This window comes from Symphalangus syndactylus, chromosome X (genome assembly GCF_028878055.3).
Source record: "Symphalangus syndactylus isolate Jambi chromosome X, NHGRI_mSymSyn1-v2.1_pri, whole genome shotgun sequence".
In the NCBI taxonomy this organism is placed as follows: domain Eukaryota; kingdom Metazoa; phylum Chordata; class Mammalia; order Primates; family Hylobatidae; genus Symphalangus; species Symphalangus syndactylus.
The window spans coordinates 96025399-96047430 of record NC_072447.2 but is presented as its reverse complement, the minus strand read 5'-3'; the positions used below and the strand labels follow the sequence as shown (position 1 = coordinate 96047430).

Here is a 22032-nt window from a genome sequence, read left to right as displayed (position 1 = left end):
ACCTCTAAGGGCTTGCAGGGACTTTAGTGTATACATCTAGAAGTAAACAGAGGTGTTGGGATTGGCTTCTCTGGAGAATCAACATTATCTTGCCTGGCAACTGCCTGAGGCAGTGCAGGTTTTATCTCTTCAGACAAAGGTGGGAAGGCTGTTGGCGATATGGGTGAGGCAGGGGTGGGGGGATGTTGCTAATACTGGGGATGGGGTAGCTGTTCCTTCTGGCAAAAAAGGTTCATCAGAGTTTACAAACTCATTGTCCTCCTTCATCAGGGTCCTCCCACATATCCCCATTCCAAGCTGCAGGGTCCCATTCTTTTCCAATCAATGCCCTCACTTTAATGGTAGGCACCTGGCAAGGCTATGCATGCACCTTTTGTTGCAGGTCAGCCACTTGCATGATAAGAACTTGTGTCTGTTTTTCCACAATTTCAGCTCTTTCTCTACAGGAGATAAAACTCACTCAGGGAAATCTTAGCAGATTTGAGGCTCAGTGTTTGCTTCTGAAGCTGGGAGACAGAATCCTTGAGTTCATCATTTTCTTTCATTACTTTGTCTACTGAACTTAGGAGCAATCAACCAGCTTCACTACGTTCCTTGGTTCTCCACATCTGGTCAAAGGTATTATATATAGAGCCACTAAACTCCTTGCCTCTCACGAGCAGTGAATAAGGAGAGTCAAACTCATTTATTTTGCATAACTCTCTAAACAGTTCATGCCAAGGACTATGAGTGTTCTTCATACTATTAGAAGTTGAGTCCAACTTACACACTCACAACATTCCACAATAGGCTGTCTGCAAACTGAGGAGCAAGGAGAGCCAGTCCAAGCCCCAAAACTGAAGAACTTGGAGCCTGATGTTTGAGGGCAGGAAGCATCCAACACAGTAGAAAGATGTAGGCTGGGAGACTAGGTCTGTCGTCTCCTTTTCACGTTTTTCTGCCTGCTTCATATTTCCTGGCAGCTATTTATATTATGTCCACCAGATTAAGGGTGGATCTGCCTTCCTCAGCCCACTGACTCAAATGTTAATTTCTTTTGGCAACATCCACACAGATACACCCAAAATAAATACTTTGTATCTCTCAATGCAATCAAGTTGACCCTCAGTATTAACCTTCACAATTAGTAAATGTTCAGTTTTGTCAAAAATGTTATTGATCTATTGATATGTTCACATGATTGCTATCTGGGCTTGGAGATTTTATTTCTATAAATTTTTAACTACAAGTTTAATTTTTTTGATGTTTATGACTACTCAGATTATTTTATTTTGGTTGAGTTTTGATATTATGTGTTTTTCAAGGAATTGGCCTGTTTTATTTAATTTGCCAAATATATGTGGTTAGAGTTGTCTGCAGTATTTCTTTTTTTTTTTTTTTTTTGAGATGGAGTCTCACTCTGTCACCCAGGCTAGAGTTCAGTGGTAAAATCTCAGCTCACTGCAGCCTCCACCTCCTGGGTTCAAGCAATTCTCTGCCTCAGCCTACTGAGTAGCTGGTGCCTGTAAAGGCACCCACCACCACTCCCAGCTAATTTTTGTATTTTTAGTAGAGATGGGGTTTCACTCTCTTGGCCAGGCTGGTCTTGAACTCCTGACTTCGTGATCCACCTTCCTTGGCCTCCCAAAGTGCTGGGATTATAGGCGTGAGCCAGCATGCCCAGCCTGCAGTATTTCTTTATTATCCTTTTAATGTTTGCATCGTCTGTAATGGTATTCATCATTTCATTCAATATATTTGTAATCCATGTACTCTTTTATTTTAGTATCATTAATAAAATAAAATAAAAATTGGTTAGCCAATTCATGAATCTTTAACAGAAACATGCCTGATTATATTGCTCTTCTGCATTATTTGTTTTCAAATATGTGGCTTTCTGATCTCAAATTTGTGAATTCCTTCATTCTTTTGGATTGTGTTTATTTTTCTTTTTCTAGTTTCTGGAAGTGACAGCTTAGATTTCTAATTGACAGCTGAGATTTCTGATTACAGTCTTTTACTCTTCTCTGTTTTGCCATAAATTTTCACTATGCATTGTTTTAGCTATGTCATTCAAATTTGACATGTTGAGTTTCCATTTTCATTGAGCTAAAATATAATTTTTAATTTTTCTGAGACTTCTCTGACACATAGGTTATTTATATTTGTACTAATTTTGCAGCGTTTGGAGGTTTTCGTATTATCATTCCTTTTCTGATATCTAGTCTAATTCCATTATGGATATATAGCAGACTTTGTATAATTTTTAACTCATAAATTTGTTAAAGTATGTTTTATAACCCAACAAATTGGTTAATATACATTGTTGTTGTTCACTAAGCTTCTGAAATCTATATATTTATATATTTGAATTAAATATTTTTGATGTACTGTATTCTTTCTCTTTTTTGGCAACTTGAATTACATAAATGTTAGACCTTTTAATATTATGCCACTTGGTGTTGGGGCTCTGCTTATTTTGTATCAGCCTTTTCTGTTTGCTCACATGGGATAATTTGTCCTAATCTTTCTTTAAGTTTACTGATTTTTCTGTCATCTTTTTCTACTATGTAGCCTATCTAATGAGTTTTTATTTTGATTATTCTATCTTTAAGTCTGTAATTCACATTTTTTATATCTTTTATATTTTGCTGAGATTTTCAACAGTATTTTTCTATTTAAATAATATTTTAAGTTCTGTTAGTACATTATTAAATAGTTGCTTAAGATATTTTTCTGCTAATTCCAACATCTTTGTCATCTTAGCTTTACATTTATCGAGTGTCTTTTCCCATTTGAATTTGTGATTTCCCTAGTTTTTGTATCAAGTAATTTTTTTTAAATTTTACTTTCAATTCCAGGATACATGTGCAGAATGTGCAGGTTTGTTACATAGGTATACAAGTGCCCTGGTGGTTTGCTGCACCCATCAACCTGTCATCTAGGTTTTAAGCCCCGCATACATTAGATATTTGTCCTAATGCTTTCCCTCCCCTTCACCCTCACCCCCCAACAGACCCCAGTGTTTGTTGTTTCCCTCCCTGTGTCCATGTGTTCTCATGGTTCAACTCCCACTTAAGAGTGAGAACATGCGGAGTTTGGTTTTCTGTTCCTGTGTTTGTTTGCTGAAGATGATGGCTTCCAGCTTCTTCCATGTGCCTGTAAAGGACATGATCTCATTCTTTTAACGGCTTCATAGTATTCCATGGTGTACATATGCCACATTTTCCTTATCCAGTATATCATTGATGGGCATTTGGGTTGGTTTCATGTCTTTGCTATTGTAAATAGTGCTGCAATAAACATACATGTGCATGTTTCTTTATAGCAGAATAATTTATATTCCTTTGGGTATATATTCAGTAATGGGATTGCTGGGTCAAATGGTGTTTCTGGTTCTAGACCCTTGAGAAATTGCCATACTGTCTTACACAATGGTTGAACTAACTTAGATTCCCATCGACAGTATAAAAGCATTCCTATTTCTCCACAGTCTCACCAGCATCTATTGCTTCTTGACTTTTTAATAATAATCACCATTCTGACTGGCATGAGATGGTATCTCATTGTGGTTTTGATTTGCATTTCTCTAATGATCAGTGATGATGAGCTTTTTTTCATATGTTTGTTGGCCACATAAATGTCTTCTTTTGAGAAGTGTCTTTTCATATCCTTTGCCCACTTTTTGATGGGTTTGTTACTTTCTTGTAAATTTGTTTAAGTTCCTTGTAGATTCTGGATACTAGACCTTGTTCAGATGGGTAGATTGCAAAACTTTTCTCCTATTTTGTAGGTTGTCTGTTCACTCTGATGCTAGTTTCTTTTGCTGTGCAGAAGCTCTTTAGTTTAATTAAATTCTATTTGTTAATTTTAGCTTTTGTTACAGTTGCTTTTGGTGTTTTCATCACGAAGTCTTTGCCCACGCCTATGTCCTGAATGGTATTGCTGAAGTTTTCTTTTGGGGATTTTATGGTTTTGGGTTTTACATTTAAGTCTTTAATCCATCTTGAGTTAATTTTTGTTAAAGGTGTAAGAAAGGGGTCTAGTTTTAGTTTTCTGCATATTGTGCCAAGTAAGTTTGAATTGTGTTCTGGATATTAGATATGAAGTCTTCTTTAGCTAGTGGAGAAGACTTATCCAGTGGTTACCTTTGTTATAGCAAGCAATCTAACCTGTTGTGTTCAGGACACAAGTTCTGAAGTCATTTGTGGGTTGTCGTTTTAACGCCAGTACAGTGGTATTTGTTTTTGTTTTAAAATAGTTTATAGAGGTATGATTAACACAAAAACCTGTACATGTTTAATGTATACAATTTAGTGAGTTTGGAGATAATATACACCCATAAAACTATCACCAAAATTAATGCCATAAACATATATATCACCTACAAAAGTTTTTTCTTGCTTTTTTCCTTTCTTTTTTGTGGTGAAGAGACATACAATTAGACTCACCGTCTTAGTAAATTTTTAAGTATATAATTCAGTATTGCTAATTATAGGCACTGTGCTGTACAGTAGCTCTCTAGCATCTATTCATATTGAATAACTGAAATTTTGTAAACTTTGAAAAATACATCTCTGTTTCCACCTCCACCAAGCCCCTGGAAACCATCATTCCACAATCTCTTTTTTCAATGAAAGCAAAAATAGACAAATGGATAGGATGAAACTAAAAAGCTTCTGCACAGAAAAAAGTCCAGTGTTATTTGGATCTCTTCCACATGTGTATCATTCACTTAGATCTTGGCAGTTGTCTATCTTTGCGTTTAGAATAAAATATGTGGATGTACAGCTTTGAGGTAAATTTAGAACTTCATAAACAACTTTTTGGGTTCACTTGCTTGACCACCTCCCCCTTCAAAATACCCTCAATACTTTGCAGTTTCTTGGGATTCCCCATTTTAATCCTCTGGCCGTATATATCCAGGGCCATATTTACTCTGCTCTGCTGCATACTTTTTGTGTCTTAGCCCAAGGACTGGTGCAAAGAGCAGGAAGAGAGAAAAAAAAAATTTTAAAATTTCAAAGTTTTTCCTGTCTTCAGGTTTCAGTCTTCTGCAAGACCCTCTTTCACTATTGGCATCATATATAATAATAATAATATGATATAATATAATATAATACAATATAAATCTTTAATATTTTTTCAATTATTTTGGTATTTGGTCCATATAAATCCTGTCTCCTACCACCACCAATGCCACCTCCTTTGTATAGATGCACTAATCAGTGTATTCAAGCTCTGATTCCACACACCAGGCCATTTTTCTGCATTGATGTTCTCCTCACGCTTCTGAGGCTATTTTGCAGAATGTTTTAAGCCCACCGTGTTTCTTTGGCCCCTCTAATCAGAGGGATTCAGTCTTCAAACCTTATTTCTTCTGAATATTTTATCAGTGTTGGGTTTCAGGCTTTGTTAGTGTAAATCGAGGTTAACTCTTAACCTAGGGCATTTTTCTAACTCGTCAATTGTGGCATTTCTGGGGTCACATGCTTGGGAGTTAATCAGAATATAAGATGGTCCCCGAACTCTACAAGTTCTGGCATTTCAACATTCCTAAAGACTGTTTGACCTTTGTTATCTCTCTTCCCTTCTTATGATATAGAAGTTATTCTGACATAAGCCTCATAACATCTCACCCAGAGCATGAAAAGTCTAGTTCTTGGCCAAGGACTTATACAGAATACAGATTTCTGGGTCACTACTGGGTAGCATCCTCCCTTTCAATGCTCTTTTCCACAGATTATAATCCCTTTAGCTGATCTGAATCTGTGATCAGAACCACTGTGTTCAGCTATAGCTAATGTTACTATTACTAAATAGTTTGTTACATTTAAAAACAGTCTTTCAACTTAGTATCTTCATATCTACGATAAAAAATTCAGAAAATAGTTAAGGAAACAGCTCATTTTTACAGAAAGTGGCTTCTCAAATGTCTAATTCCTTAACGTTCTCATTTGGAAGAATTCTGTCACTTTATGGTCTTTATTGTTCTCTCCTTTCAAACACAATAAAGTCAGATTTCTGTTTTGGACTATGAGAGTGTAGCTGGCATCAGCATAACCCTTTCTGCGAGAACAAATATGAAAGTTGGATATACTTTTAAGAAGAATTATATCGGAATATAATTCATATACCAAAAGAGTCACTCATTTAAAGTGTATAAATCAATGATTTTTTAGTGATTTACAGATGTGTAAAACCTTTACTATAGTCAATCTTAGAATATTTTTATTACCCCAAAGAAATAACAGCTCTGTACATGTTATCTATTGCTTCTATTCACCCATATCCCAACCCTAGGAAACCACTAATTTACTTTATCTATTGAATTGTCTATTCTTGGCATTTAATATAAATTAATCATATAATATATGAACTTGTGACTGACTTCTTTCACTTTACATAATATTTTTAAGATTAATCCTTGTTGTATCATGTTCCATTAAGTATATCATTCCTTTTAATATTTGAGTGATATATACTACATTTGGTTTATCAATTCATCAAAGAACATTTGAATTTTTATTTTTTGTCTAATATGAATAATGCTGCTATGAACATTTATGTATAAGTTTGTATCTTTATGTATGTTTTCATTTCTATTGGGTAGACACCTAGGAGTGAAATAATTGCTGGATAGTATGGTATTATTCTATTTACTTATTTGTGGAACTGCCATCCTATTTTACAAAAGGCCTGCGCTGTTTTTCATTCTCACCAGAAATGTATGAATGTTCAAATTTCTCCACATCTTCAACATTTGTTGTTACCTGACTTTTTGATTAAAGCCATCCTAGTGCACGTGAGATGGTTTATCATGATGGTTTTGACTCACAATACCATGATTAGTAATGATTTTGAACAATTTTTTCACATGCTTATTGGCCATTTGTATATCTTTTTGGAGAAATCTCTATTCAACTCTGTTGCCCATCTTTTAGTTGGGTCATGTTTTTTGTTGTTAAATTGTGAGTGTTCTTTATATATTTTAGTTATAAGTTCATTAAAAAAATATGATTTGCAAATATTTTATCCCATACTTTGGGTACTGTTTTCACATTCTTGGTAGTGTCACTTGAATTACAAAAGTTTTTCATTTTGATAAAGTCTTATTCATTTTTTTCTTGTGCTACTTATGCTTCTGGTGTTGTATCTAATAATTCATTGCAAAATTCAAGTACAAAAATTTTACTCTTGTTTTCTTCTGTGAGTTTTATAGACTTAGCACTTATACTTACATATTTGATCCATTTAAAGTCAATTTGTGATATGTTGTGGTGTAAGACTCCAACTTCACTCTTTTGCATGTGGCTGTTTTGATGTCTCAAACCATTTGTTGAAGACTATTTCCAAATTGAATGATCTTGCCACCCTTCTCAAAAATTGATACATTTTAAAAAGTTGACTGAAGGTATCAGAGAATAATCTAGCCAAGCAGAAGATGAGAAGCTAACACACTGAGGCAAGATCTGCGTTGTCATTTTTACTCTTGGTACATTTGTCAACTCCCCATTCAATGTATAAATGCTAAACAGAGTGCAGCAGCCTGTATGTTACAGCAGCCTCCCTGGGCTGGAGCAACAAAATTGGAATTTACTGCCACAAAGTAGTTTGGAGACACAGGGCCAAAATCTCAGAGAAAAGGAAGTTTCAGAGAACTGACCCTGATTTTGTGCAAGAAATTCTCTCTTGAGTTGGTATTGTACCCATGACATGGGTTAGAGGCAGATAAGTAAAGGAGATGCTATAATATCTTTACAGAGCCAGAATGTATAGAAAAGAATTTAATACATATGTTATCCTGGGGAAACGAGAATCTAGATTCAGGGCTTTTTTTTTTTTTTTCATTTGAGGTCCAGGAAGGGCTTTATCCTATGTATAAAGTCAAACCATATATAGATCAAGATTTTATGCATTGAAATCATCCATTCCTACACTACTTGCCAGTGAGGAAAAAAATATAAATCTTTGTGGAGAAAAGTGAGATCATCTAAAGCTTTTATGGTTTTTGATACAGCATATCCAGCACCAAAAAACCATTGCCAGGAAATAGGGCCATAATATGGTATGCTTTGTGTCCCCACCCAAATCTCATCTTAAATTGTGATCCCCAGGTGTTCAGGGAGACCTGGAGGGAAGTGGTTGGATTAAGGGGGCACTTTTCCCCCATGTTTTCTCCTAATAGTGAGTGAGTTCTCACGAAATCTGATGGTTTTATAAGGCAATATTCCCTGCTCTTGCTGGCACTCTCTCTCCTGCCGCCATGTGAAAAGGTCCAAGTTTGCATCCCCTTCACCTTCCACCATGATTGTAAGTTTCCTAGGCCTCCGCAGACATGTGGAGCTGTAAGTCAGTTAAACCTCTTTTCTGTATAAATTACCCAGTCTCCAGTAGTATCTTTACAAGTGTGAGAATGGACTAATACAGGCTACATGGTTGAAAACCAATAGAAAAAAAAAGACATAATATACAAAGATATCACAGAATATCAAAGTTATCAAGGTCATCTGACCCAGGCATTAAAAGAGCTACACTTAATATTTTCAATAAAATGGATTAAAAGATAGATAATTTCAATAGAAATATGAAATCTATAGCAAAAAAATCAAATAGAAACTCTAGAACTTAAACATACAAAAATTGATATTAAGAAGTAAATATTAAGATGTAAATAGTAGGATATACATAACAAAAAAATTATCAGTGCAGTTGAAAGAAAATGAAGAGATTTCTGATTCCTTGCAGCTGCAAGTTTGCCAGGCTTAGCACACAAAAGTACAGGATACTCAGCCAAATTTGAACTTTATATAAACAATAAATAATTTTGGTAGAAAAAATTACTTAAATCCTATTTAGAAGCTTACTTATTGTGAATTTGAATTTCAAATTTATTTGGTCCTCCCTCATTTTATCTCAAAACCCTAATCTGCTTAACTTTTCATTACATGAATTGGCAATATTCTTGCATTTTGAAATATATAGGTTCATAGGTGCCTTAAAATATATTCACTGTGTGACTCATTTGAAATATTATTTTCCTGTTTCTCAAAATATATAAAATCTTTGTCTAATAAAATCTAGGCATAATTACCTTAAGGTATTTACTGTTGTTTATATTTTCTGTAAACACAATATTTTTCCAGTAACTCCAATGTTTTCCCATTGTTTCTAAAGCATTTTACTTCATCATATAACTTCTCTTTTCTTGAATTTTTTCTGGCACTACTTTAAAAATACATATAAACAATCAAGTTAATATTGACCCTGTCCTCCTACCCCATGACTATCTTCTACCGCAGTATCCAATTGAATAATTTCGTAATTGCACCAAGTTGTTAATTTTTGTAAAGTTGTTGATTCTCATTTTGTAATGCATATACACACATTAATGGTTTGTGCATGTGTTCCTTTTATATAAAAATGTGTTTCTTTTACTTATTTTTTGGTTATGTCATTTGCAAATTTGTGCAACCGTCTACCCATCATAAAGATTCATTTGCTTTCTCAACCAGTCTGATTATTGATTCTGACTTCAGAGGATAAGGTAAACAAACTATTCATGTAATGGGGACTCATTGTGACAGGTATATCTCTGACATTTTGAACTTATAAAAATCAGGTTTATGATACCTATGTGTCTTACAAATTACTTCCAATGGCTTTCATTTTATTTTTCTCTTCCTTATGCCAGTACCACTACCACTTTTTAAATGTGCATTGATATTTTAGTGGATTCCAAATGACCTTTTATTTCTTTTTTGGCATTTTTTATGGAGCATCTATATGAAAAAAATTTCCTCTTTTCAAAATTTGGCTGTAAAACATGCACACAGGTACCATAAGGACACACTCTGAATTTAACTACTCATCTTCCAAGTTGTAGTTACAGATATAGGAAAATATTAAAAATGTATATTTCTTTAGAGCTAGTGATTAGTATGCTATTCTGACACAATATATATTTATAACAGCTGTGTTCTGTCTATAGCTTTTCTGTTGCATGCTAACCAATATGTATTGGAATAATTTGAAAAACATTAAGAGATTTGCAGTCTTTCCAGGTATGAAAATTCAGTAAGTAAATATTTTGATTCATAGAATTCATGTGAATGGAAATGATTGTTCCCTAAAAAGTCCTTGCCTATTTCTGAGGTATTTCTTGGTACTGACAAAAATCTTCCAAAATCATTAAGCCAAGGAAAGATCAGATTTATATAATCAAATTTGCACATTATATACTAGGCTTTAATTCAAAAACTGTAAATTACTGAAGCATGCAACATTTCCAACAGCTCTCTGTAGAACTATTGAATAGGATTTTCCAAATCGTAGAAGTTTGGTAAACAAATGAACACCTGTGAGCTGTATTCATCTTCCTAAAGAAAGAGCCAATTTATATATCAAATAATGTGACCTTGTGTGTGCTATTTCAATAACATGTTTTTAGTCCAATGCTATATAAACTTTTGTAATAGTTAAAATCGTACTGACTAAATGATTTATAGTTTCCAAAACAAAGCCAGATGTATTTCTAGGCTTTTGACAGAAAAAAATGCTTAAATAAATTATGTTGTGTACAGACATGTGTATACATGTATTTATAAATATATATTCTAGATATATATACATATATGTATATTTACAATAATATGTATATATACACATAAATTTAATGTTTCGTTGTACATCATCTTCTTATCTTGAAAATTCAAAGTCTGAGGCATTGGGGCATGGAATATGTATTTAATTTCTAGTTACCTAAAATTAAAGAACTTTTCTGAATAAGATTTACTTTGTATGAGGGACAGGCTCTGGAAATTTTTAGAATATGCAGATAATTTGTGATACACTTACATAATAGTAGATAATGAAATCTATTATATTCCTAGTGCAATTGGTTTTTACACAAATTTTATATAATTCTGCTTGTTATGTTTCTATGTGCATTATTGTAAAACAAATTATGAATTAAACAAGTTGATCAACATTTTTTAATTCCATGTGATATTGGTACCTACATAAGCTGTTTATTTTTAACTAAAGTTTTTATTATTAAAAGCACATTCTCAAGGTAAAAATGCAAAAGCACAGGAATGTATAGAATGAAAAATCTTATATCCCCTCACTACTATCATTCCAATCTATGAAGATACTATTAAAAATTTTGCATGTCTGTATCCTTCAAGAATTGGTTTACAGAGGTACAAATCTGTGCACACAGATAATATGTTGAGAGAGAGGGAGAAAGTAGGTAGTTATACAGCTGTATATAAATACACACATGTACACACACATATAACAATAAATAGTATAATGGTCTCTGGACCAGTATATGAGTACATCCATAAATAAATTCCAAGATGTAGAATAAAAAATGTATTTTAAATTCTAATAGATATAGTCAGATCCTCCTTCCCCTCAAATAAGTAACAACTTACTTTTCCACTACAAATATCAAAATATGAGTTTTTCAATCTATTCAACAGTGAACTTTATCAAAATTTAACTCATTACTGCTTTGATAGATAAAATATAGTACCTGTTTGGTACTATTTTAACAGTTGCATGTTTTCAAGTCCACATAGCACTTGTGATAATGAAATAAATTGCAGATTGGACAAAGATATAAACATGGACAAATTATTTTTATAATTTCGGAAGTCTCAGGTCTTCCTAAGAATAACTAAAATCCTGCAAATCATATTAAAAGTTTATTCAATTGGATCTCATTTATATTAAAATCCAATATATATTCGAGAGTATTTCTAAAATGCCTGTGTTCTTATCTTTGTTAATCTATTCAAAAAGAGTATCAAATTATTATTATTATTTTTTCTGAGTTGGGGTCTCACTCTGTCACCCAGGCTGGAGTGCAGAGGCATGATCTCAGCTCACAGCCACCCACGCTTCCTGGGCTCAAGTGATTCTCCCACCTCAGCCTCCCGAGTAGCTGGGACTACAGGTTCACGCCACTGCACCAAGCTAATTTTTGTGTTTCTTGTAGAGATGGAGTTTCACAATGTAGCCCAGACATAAGCAATCCACCCACCTCAGCCTCCCAAAGTGCTGGGATTGCAGGTGTGAACCACCGCACCCAGACACAAGGAAGACTATCAAATTCTTAATTGCCATATCTTATTTTAAAATCTGGAAGAAGGGCCAATATGACTAATTATTATTTTTTATTAGTGGTCATCTGGGTAATTTATAGATACATTTCAATGTAAATTTGTCAGGATAGTTAATATATTATTATTTTTATTTGAATAATATTTAATTTTGATATTAATATAAGGAACAGGGATATCTTCTCTGGATTATTTAAGACCCAAAACAAAGAATATTTGTGTATTAATTTAGCTCTTAGTTATTTCAAGAGAGTTTTAAATGCCATGCACCAAACTCATCAAATATCTCAGTGTTTCATATCTGTTGCTGATGTAAATGATATATTTTCTTTCCTTATAATTTCCAATTAATTACTTTCTATATATTGAAAATCTATTGCACTTTGTATATGAATTTTGTACCCAGCTATCATACTGAATTACACTATTGATGTCAATTGCTGTGCAAAGATTGCTTTCAAGAATGCAATCATATAATCTAAAAATATCATTCATGTTTTTCTAAGTATTTATTCCTTATTTCTTGTATTTATCCCTTATTTCTTGTATTTATCTAATGATGTTATCCAGGAAATTCAGAAAAGCATATGGGTGGTAACAAAACGCATTGTTGCTTTACTCATAGCTAGAGCTTTCTAATAAAAATGATGCTGGTTTTGTTTTGAGATATGTATATTGAGATATATCTAGCACTTTGAAAGAAATAGCAAACTACTAGTATCTTCTTAAGAGGTTTTTTTTGTTGAATTATAGGTCTGTGGGGTACATGCACAGGTTTGATACATGCATATATTGTATAATGATGGGGTTTGGGTTCCTAGTGAGCACATTACCCAAATAGTAAACATAGTACCTAATAGGTAGTTTTTCAAACCCTGTCATCCTCCCTGCTTCTCCTGTCTTTTAGTCCCCGGTGTCTATTGTTTCCATTTTTAGGTCCATGGGTACCCATTGTTTAGCTCCCACTTATAAACGCAAACATGCCATATTTTATTTTGTTTTTGCATTACTTCACTTAGAATAATAGCCTAGAGCTGCATCCATGTTGCTGAAAAAAGCATAATTTCATTTTTTTTGTAAATGTGTAGTATTTTGTGATGCATTTATACGATATTATTTTTATCCAATCTACCATTGATGGAAATTTAAGTTGATTGTACACCTTTGTTGATTCAATCACTATTGTGAATAGTGCTGTGGTAAACATATGGGTGCTATTGTCTTTTGGTAGAAAGATTTATTTTTCTTCGGGTAGATACACAGTAGTGGAATTTCTGGGTCAAATGGTAGTTCCACTTTTAGTTCTTTCAGAAATCTCCATACTGTTCTCTGTAGGGGTTGTACTAATTTACATTCCCACCAACAGGGTGTAAGCATACCCATTTCCCACAACCTCACCAACATCTGTTATTTTTTGACGTTCTTAATAATAGCCATTTAACTGGTGTCAGATGGTATCTCATTGTGATTTTGATTTGCATTTCTTTGATGATTAGTGATGGTGAAATTTTTTTCATGTTTTTTGGCCACATGTGTTTATTCTTTGAAGGTGTGTTTTCTTTGAAGTGTCTTCTCATGTTCTTTGCCCACTTTTTAATGTGGTTATTTGTTTTTTACAAGTTGATTTATTTAAGTTCCTTATAGATTTTGAATATTGTTCTTTTTCTGGATGCATAGTTTGCAAATATTGTTTTTGTATTCTGTAGCTTGTCTGTTTAATCTATTGATTTTTGTTTTGCTGTGCAGAAGCTCTTTAGTTTAATTAAGTACCATTTGTCTATTTTTGTTTTTGATACAATTGCATTTCATGTATTAGTCATAAATTCTTTGCCTAGGCCAATATCCCGAAAAGGTTTTTCTAGGTTTTCTTCTATGATTTTTTACAGTTTCAGATCTTACATTTAAGTCTTTATCCAACTTGAGTTAGTTTTCGTGAGAAGCAAGGGTCCAGTTTCAATCTCCTGCACATGGCTGGTGAGTTTTTCTAGCATCATTTATTGAATAAGGTGTCATTTCCCCCATTGTTGTTTTTTTTTTAACCTTGTCAAAGATCAGTTAGTTGTATGTGTGAGGCTACATTTCTGGGTTTGCTTTTCTTTTTCATTTATCTGTGTGTCTATTTTTGCACCAGTACTGTAATGTTTTGGTTGCTATAGCCTTGAAGAATTTAAAGTCATATGAAGTGATGCCTCCAGTTTTGTTCTTTTTGTTTTGGATTGCTTTGGCTATTTGAGCTTTTTTGGGGGTTATGTATTAATTTTAGAGTTATTTTCCCTAATTCTGTGAAAAATGACATTGGTAATTATATTAGTTGGGGTTCTCTAGAGGAACAGAACTAATAGCATATATATATATATATATATGTATATATATATATATATATGGTAGTTTATTGAATATTATTAACTCACATGATCACAAGGTTCCACAATAGGCCATCTGCAAGCTGAGGAGCAAGGAAGCCAGTCTGAGTCCCAAAGCTGAAGAACTTGGAGTCCAATGTTTGAGGGCAGGAAGCATCCAGCACAGGAGAAAGATATAGGCTGGGAGGCTAGGCCAGTCTAGCCTTTTTACATTTTTCTGCCTGCTTAAATTTGCTGATAGCTGATTAGATGGTACCTACCCAGATTAAGGGTGGATCTGCCTTCCCCAGCCCACTGACTCAAATGTTAATCTTTTTTGGCAAAACCCTTACAGACACACCCAATCTCAATACTTTGCATCCTTCAATCCAATCAAGTTGACACTCAATATTAACCATCACAGTAGTTTAGTAAAAATTGCTTTGAATCTCTATATTGTGCTGGGAGGTATGGTCATTTTAACAATATTTATCTTTCCAATTCATGAGTATGGAAAGATTTACAGAGGTGTGTGTCTGTCATCTACTATTTTCTTCATTAATGTTTTATAGTTCTCCTTGTAGAGGTATTTCACCAATTTGGTTAAATGTATTCCTAGGAATTTTATTTTTGTGTGATCATTGTAAATGGGATTGAGTTTTTTATGTGGTTCTCAGCTTGAACATTATTGGTGTATAGAAGGGCTACTGATTTTGTATGTTGATTTTGTATCCTGAAACTTTACTGAATTTGTTTATCAGGGAGGTAGTGTTTGGAGTAGTCTTTGGGCTTTCTAGATATAGAATCATGCCATCATAGGCAGAGATATTCTGACTTCCTCTTTTCCAGTTTGAATGACTTTTATTTCTTTCTCTTGCCTGGTTTCTCTGGCTGTGACTTCCAGTACTATGTTGAGTAGGAGTGGTGACAGTGGACATCCTTGTTTTGTTCCACTTCTTACGAGAAATATTTTTAGTCTTTTCCCAGTTAGTATGATGTTAGCCACGGATGTGTCCTGCATGGCTTTTATTATTTTGAGGTATGTTCCTTCAATGCCAAGTTTGTTGAGGGTTTTTATCATGAAGGTATGTTGGATTTTATTAAATGTTTTTTCTGCATCCAATGAGATGATCATATTTTTTTAGTTCTGTTTATGTGGTAAATTGTATTTATTTATTTGGATTCCAGGGATAAAGGTCATTTAATTGTGATGAATTATCCTCTTTTTTTTTATATGCTGCTATATTTGATTTGCTAGTATTTCACTGAAGATTTTTGTATCTATGTTCATCAAGTATATTGGCCTGTAGCTTTCTACTTTTTAGAATCCTTACCTGACTTTGGAGTCAGAATTATACTGTTTTCATAGATTGAGTTAGAGAAGAATCCTTTGTTCTTAACTTTTTGTTATACTTTCGGCATGATTGGTGCCAACTAGAGAAGAATCCTTTGTTCTTAACTTTTTGTTATACTTTCGGCGTGATTGGTGCCAACTCTTCTTTATATGTTGTGTAGGATTCAGCTGTGAATCCATCTGATCCAGGGCTGTTTGGAATTGGTAGTTTTTTGTTTTTTTAGATATTGACTCAATTTCATAGCTAATTATCGGTCTGTTCGGGATTTGAGTTTCTTTTTGTTCAATGTGGAGAGGTTGTGTATTCTCAGGAATGTATCCATTTTCTCTGTTTTCTAGTTTGTGTGCATAGAGATGTTCATTATAATCTCTGAGGATCCTTTGTATTTTTGTGGTATGAATTGTAATGTCACCTTTGTCATTTCTTATTGTGCTTATTTAAATCTCTCTTTTTAATTGGATAATCCAACTAGAGGTCTATCACTTTTTTATACTTTCAGAGAACCACCTTTTGTTTCATGGATCCTTTGTAATGTTTTTTGTCTCAATTTCTTTTAGTTCTCCTCTGATCTTTATTTCTCTTCTTCAGCTAGCTTTATACTTGGCTTGTTCCTGATTTTCTAGTTCCTTGAGGTGCAACGTTAGGTTGTTAATTTTAGATCTTTCTAAATTTTTGATGTAGGGATTTAGTGCGGTAATCTTTCCTCTTAAAACTACTTTTGCTCTATCCCAGACGTTTGGTATAGTGTGTCTTTATGTTCATCTGTTTCTAAAATGTTTTAATTTCTGCCTTAATATTTTTGTTCGCCAGAAAGTTATTTGGGAGCAAGTTGTTTGTTTTCCATGTATTTATGTGATTTTGAGAATTCCTCTTAGTATCAATTTCAAATTTTATTCCACTATTGTCAGTGAACATGCTTAATATGATTTCAATTTTTCCAATTTATTAAGGCTTGCTCTATGACCAAGCATGTGGTCAATTTTACAGAATGTTCCATGCACAGATGATAAAAATGTATATTCTGTGGTTTTGGATGGAGTATTCTGTTGATGTCTATTAGGTCCCTTTTGTCAAAAATCCAGTTTAAGTCCAGTGTTTCTTCATTACTTTTCTACCTGGATGATCTGTCTTGTGCAGTCAGTGGTGTGTTGAAGTCACCTACTATTAGTCTGTGACTGTCTGTCTCTTTTCTTAGTTCTAGTAGTATTTGTTTTATAAACCTGGGTTCTCTGATGTTGGGTGCATATATATTTAGAATGGTTAAATTTTCTTGTTGAATTGAATCCTGTTTCTTTATGTGAAGCTTGTGCCTTTTTAAATAGCTTTTGGTTTAAAATCTGTTTTATGTGTTACAAGAATAGCTATCCATGCTCTTTTGTGTTTTCCATTTGCATGATTGATCTTTCTCCACTTTTTAGTTTGAGTCTGTTGGTGTCATTTTACATGAGATGGGTTTCTTGAAGGAAACAGAAGATTGAGTCTTGTAATTTTTTTGGATATTTTAAATGGAGTATTTAGGCTATTTATGTTCAAAGTTAACATTAATATGTAAAGTATTGTTCCTATCATAATGTTGTTAGCTAGTTTCTTTGTAGTCTCAATTATGTAATTGCTTTATAGAATCTGTGAGCTTTGTATTCGTGTGTGCTTTAATGGTAGCATGTATCATTCTTTCATTTCCATCATTAGAATTCCTTTGAGCATTTCTTGCAAGAGCAGTCTGGTGTTGATTTATTCCATTAGTGTTTGCTTATCTGGGAAATACTTTATTTCTTATTCCTTTATAAAGCTTCATTTCACAGGGCATTAAATTATTGGCTGGCATTTTTTTTATGAAGGCTAAAAATAGGCACCCCCTATCTCTTCTGTTTTATACAGTTTCTGCTGAGAAGCCTGCTGTTAGGCTGATGGGATTTCTTTTATAGGTGATTTGACTCTTTTCTCAAGCTGCCTTCAATATTTTTTCTTTAGTGTTGACTTTGGATAGTCTGATAACTATATGCCTTGGGAACCATCATCTTCTATGGTATTTTGCAGGTGTTTTCTGAATTTATTGTATCTGAATGTCAACTTTTCTAGCAAGATTAGATAAATTCTCCTGAATTATTCCCCCAAATATGTTTTCAAAGTTTCTCATTTAAAAAAAAAAATTCTTTTAGAAATGCCAAGAAGTCTAGGTTTTGTCACTTTACATAATTTAAAATTTCTCAAAATTTTCATTCATTGCTGATTTTTTTTTAATTGCCTGAATGGTTTAATTTGAGAAATCTGACTTGAATATATGAAATTCTTTTTTCTGCTTGGTCTGATCTACTGTTAAAGCTTCCAACTGTATTTTGAAATTCCTGTAATAAAATTTTCAATTCTAGTCTGGGGGCTGGCAAGATGGGAAATAGGAACAGCTCTGGTCTGCAGTTCCCAGTGAGATCAACTCAGAAGGCAGGTGATTTCTGCACTTCCATCTGAGGTACTTGGCTCATCTCATTGGGACTGGTTATACAGTGGGTGCAGTGGACAGAGGGTGAGCTGAAGAAGGGTGGGGCATCACCTCACCTGGGAAGTGCAAGGGGTCGAGGAACTCCCTCCCCTAGCCAAGGGAAGCAGTGAGGGACCATGCCGTAAAGAATGGTGCATTCCAGCCCAGACACTATACTTTTCCCATGGTCTTTGAAACCCACAGACCAGGAGATCCCCTCGGGTGCCTATACCACAAGAGGCCTTGCGTTTCAAGCACAAAACTAGGTGGCCATTTGGGCAGACACTGAGCTAGCTGCAGGAGTTTTTTCTTCATACCCCAGTGGCACCTGGAATGCCAGCAAGACAGAACGGTTTACACCCCTGGAAAGGGGGCTGAAGCCAGGGAGCCAAGTGGTCTAGCTCAGCAGATCCAACCCCCATAGAGCCCAACAAGTTAAGATCCACTGGCTTAAAATTCTCGCTGCCAGCAGAGCAATCTGAAGTTGACTTGGGACACTCAAGCTTGGTGGTGGGAGGGGCTTCTGCCATTGCTAAGGCTTGAGTAGGTGGTTTTTCCCTCACAGTGTAAACAAAGCCGCTGGGAGGTTTGAACTGGGCAGAGGCCACCACAGTTTGGCAAAGCTGCTGTAGCCAGACTGCCTCTCTAGTTTCCTCCTCTCTGAGCAGGACATCTCAGAAAGAAAGGCAGCAGCCCCAATCAGAGGCTTATAAATAAAGCTCCCATCTTCCTGGGACAGAACACCTGGGATGAGGGGCGGCTGTGGGTGCAGCTTCAGCAGACTTAAATGTTCCTGCCTACCATCTCTGCAGAGAGCAGCAGATCTCCCAGCACGGTGCTTGATCTCTGCTAAGGGACAGACTGCCTCCTCAAGTGGGTCCCTGACCTGCATGCCTCCTGACTGGGAGATACCTCCCAGGAGAGATCAACAGACATCTCATACGGGAGAGCTCCAGCAGGCATCTGGCAGGTGCCCTTCTGGGATGAAGGTTCCAGAGGAAGGAAGAAGCAGCAATCTTTGCTGTTCCGCAGCCTCTGCTGGTGATACTCAGGCAAAGAGGGACTCAAGTGGACCTCTAGCAAACTCTAGCATACCTGCATTAGAGGGGCCTGACTGTTAGAAGGAAAACTAACAAACAGAAAGGAATAGCATCCTTTCTGTTTTTTTAATTAACAAAAAGGATATCTATACAAAAACCCCATCCAAAGGTCACCAACATGAAAGATGAAAGGTAGACAAATCCATGGAGATGAGGAAAAACCAGCACAAAAAGCCTGAAAATTCCAAAAAACAGACATCCTCTTATGCTACAAAGGATCAAAACTCCTTGCCAGCAAAAGAACAAAACTGGACAGAGAGTCAGTTTGACAAATTGACAGAAATAGACTTCAGAAGGTGGGTAATAACAAACTCCTCCATGCTAAAGAAGCATGTTCTAACCCAATGCAAGAAAGCTAAGAACCTTTCAAAACAGTTAGAGGAATTGCTAACTAGAATAACCAGTTTAGAGAAGAACATAACCTGATGGAGCTGAAAAACACAGTATGAAAACTTCGTGAAGCATACACAAGTATTAATAGTTGAATAGATCAAGTGGAAGAAAGAATATCAGAGACTGAAGATTAACTTAATAAAATAAAGTGTGAAGACAAGATTAGAGAAAAAAGAATAAAAAGTAATGAACAAAGCCTCAAAGAAATATTGGACTATGTGAAAAGACCAAACCTACGTTTGATTGGTGTACCTGAAAGTGACGGGGATAACAAAATCAAGTTGAAAAACACTCTTCAGGATATGATCCAGGACAACTTTCCCAACCTAGCAGGTTGGGAAACATTCAGGTCAACATTCAAATACAGGAAATACAGAGAACATTACAAAGATACTTGTCGAGAAGAGGAACCCCAAGAAACATAATCGTCAGATTAATCAAGGTTGAAATGAAGGAAAAAATGTTAAGGGCAGCCAGAGAGAAAGGCCGGGTTACCCACAAAGGGAAGCCCATCAGACTAACAGTGGATCTCTCTGAAGAAACCCTACAAGCCAGAAGAGAGTGGGGGCCAATATTCAACATTCTTAAAGAAAATAATTCTCAACACAGAATTTCATGTCCAGCCAAACTAAGTTTCATACGCAAAGGAGAAATAAAATTATTCACAGACAAGCAAATGCTGAGAGATTTTGTCACCACCAGGCCTGCCTTACAAGAGCTCCTGAAGGAAGCACTAAATATGGAAAGAAAAAACCGGTACCAGCCACTGTAAAAACATTAAATTGTAAAGACCGTCAACATTATGAAGAGACTGCATCAACTAATGGCATCATAATGACAGAATCAAATTCACAAATAACAATATTAACCTTAAAAGTTAACAGGATAAATGCCCCAATTAAAAGACAGGTTGGCAAGCTGGATAGTCAAGACCCATTGGTGTGCTGTATTCGGGAGACCCATCTCACATGCAAAGACACACATAGGCTCAACATAAAGGGATGGAGGAATATTTACCAAGCAAATGGGAAGCAAAAAAAAAAAAAAAAAAAAAAAAAAGCAGGGGTTGCAATCCTAGTCCCTGATTTAAAAAAACAAACAAACAAAAAAAAACTTTAAACCAACAAAGACCAAAAATGACAAAGAAGGGCATTACCAAATGGTAAAGGGATCAATGCAACAAGAAAAGCTAACTATCCCAAATATATATGCACCTATTATGGAAGCACCCAGATTCATAAAGTAAGCTCTTAGAGGCCTACAAAGAGACTTAGACTCCCACACAATAATAGGGGGATACTTTGACACCCCAGTGTCAATATTAGACAGATCAATGAGACAGAAAGTTAACAAGAATATTCAGGACTTGAACTCAGCTCTGGACAAAGCGTACCTCATAGACACCCACAGAACTCTCCACCCCTAATCAACAGACTGTACATTCTTCTCAGTACCACATCATACTTATTCTGAAATTGACATCATAATTGGGAGTAAAACACTCCTCAGCAAATGCAAAAGAACAGAAATCATAACAAACAGTCTCTCAGACCACAGGGCAATCCAATTAGAACTCAGGATTAACAAACTCACTAAAAAACATGCAACTACATGGAAACAAAACAACCTGCTCCTGATTGACTACTGCGTAAATAACTAAATTAAGGCAGAAATCAATAAGTTCTCTGAAACCAATGAGAGCAAAGACACAACATACCAGAAACTCTTGGACACATCTAAAGCACTGTTTAGAGGGAAATTTATAGCACTAAATGCCCACAAGAGAAAGCGGGAAAGATCTAAAGTCAAAACCCTAACATCACAATTAAAAGAAGTAGAGAACAAGAGCAAACAAATTCAAAAGCTAGGAGAAGACATGAAATAACTAAGATCAGAGAAGAACTGAAGGAGATAGAGAAAAGAAAAACTCTTCAAGAAAATCAATGAATCAAGGAGCTGGTTTTTGAAAAGATTAACAAAATAGATAGACCACTAACCAGACTAATAAAGAAGAAAAGAGAGAAGAATCAAATAGACACAATAAAAAATAATAAAGGGGATCTCACCACTGATCCCACAGAAATACAAACTACCATCAGAGAATACTATAAACACCTCTATACAATAAACCAGAGAATCTAGAAGAAATGGATAAATTCCTAAATGCATACACCCTCCCAAGACTAAACCAGGAAGAACTCAAATACCTGAATAGACCAATAACCAGTTATGAAATTGAGAGAGTAATATAATAGC

General features: G+C 34.9%; 1 pseudogene; it reads right to left on the bottom strand.

Annotated features, from left to right (window-relative positions):
• Positions 1-5915: 5915 nt before the first annotated feature.
• Positions 5916-19175, bottom strand: LOC129475349 (uncharacterized; annotated as a pseudogene).
• Between the last annotated feature and the right edge of the window lie 2857 nt (positions 19176-22032).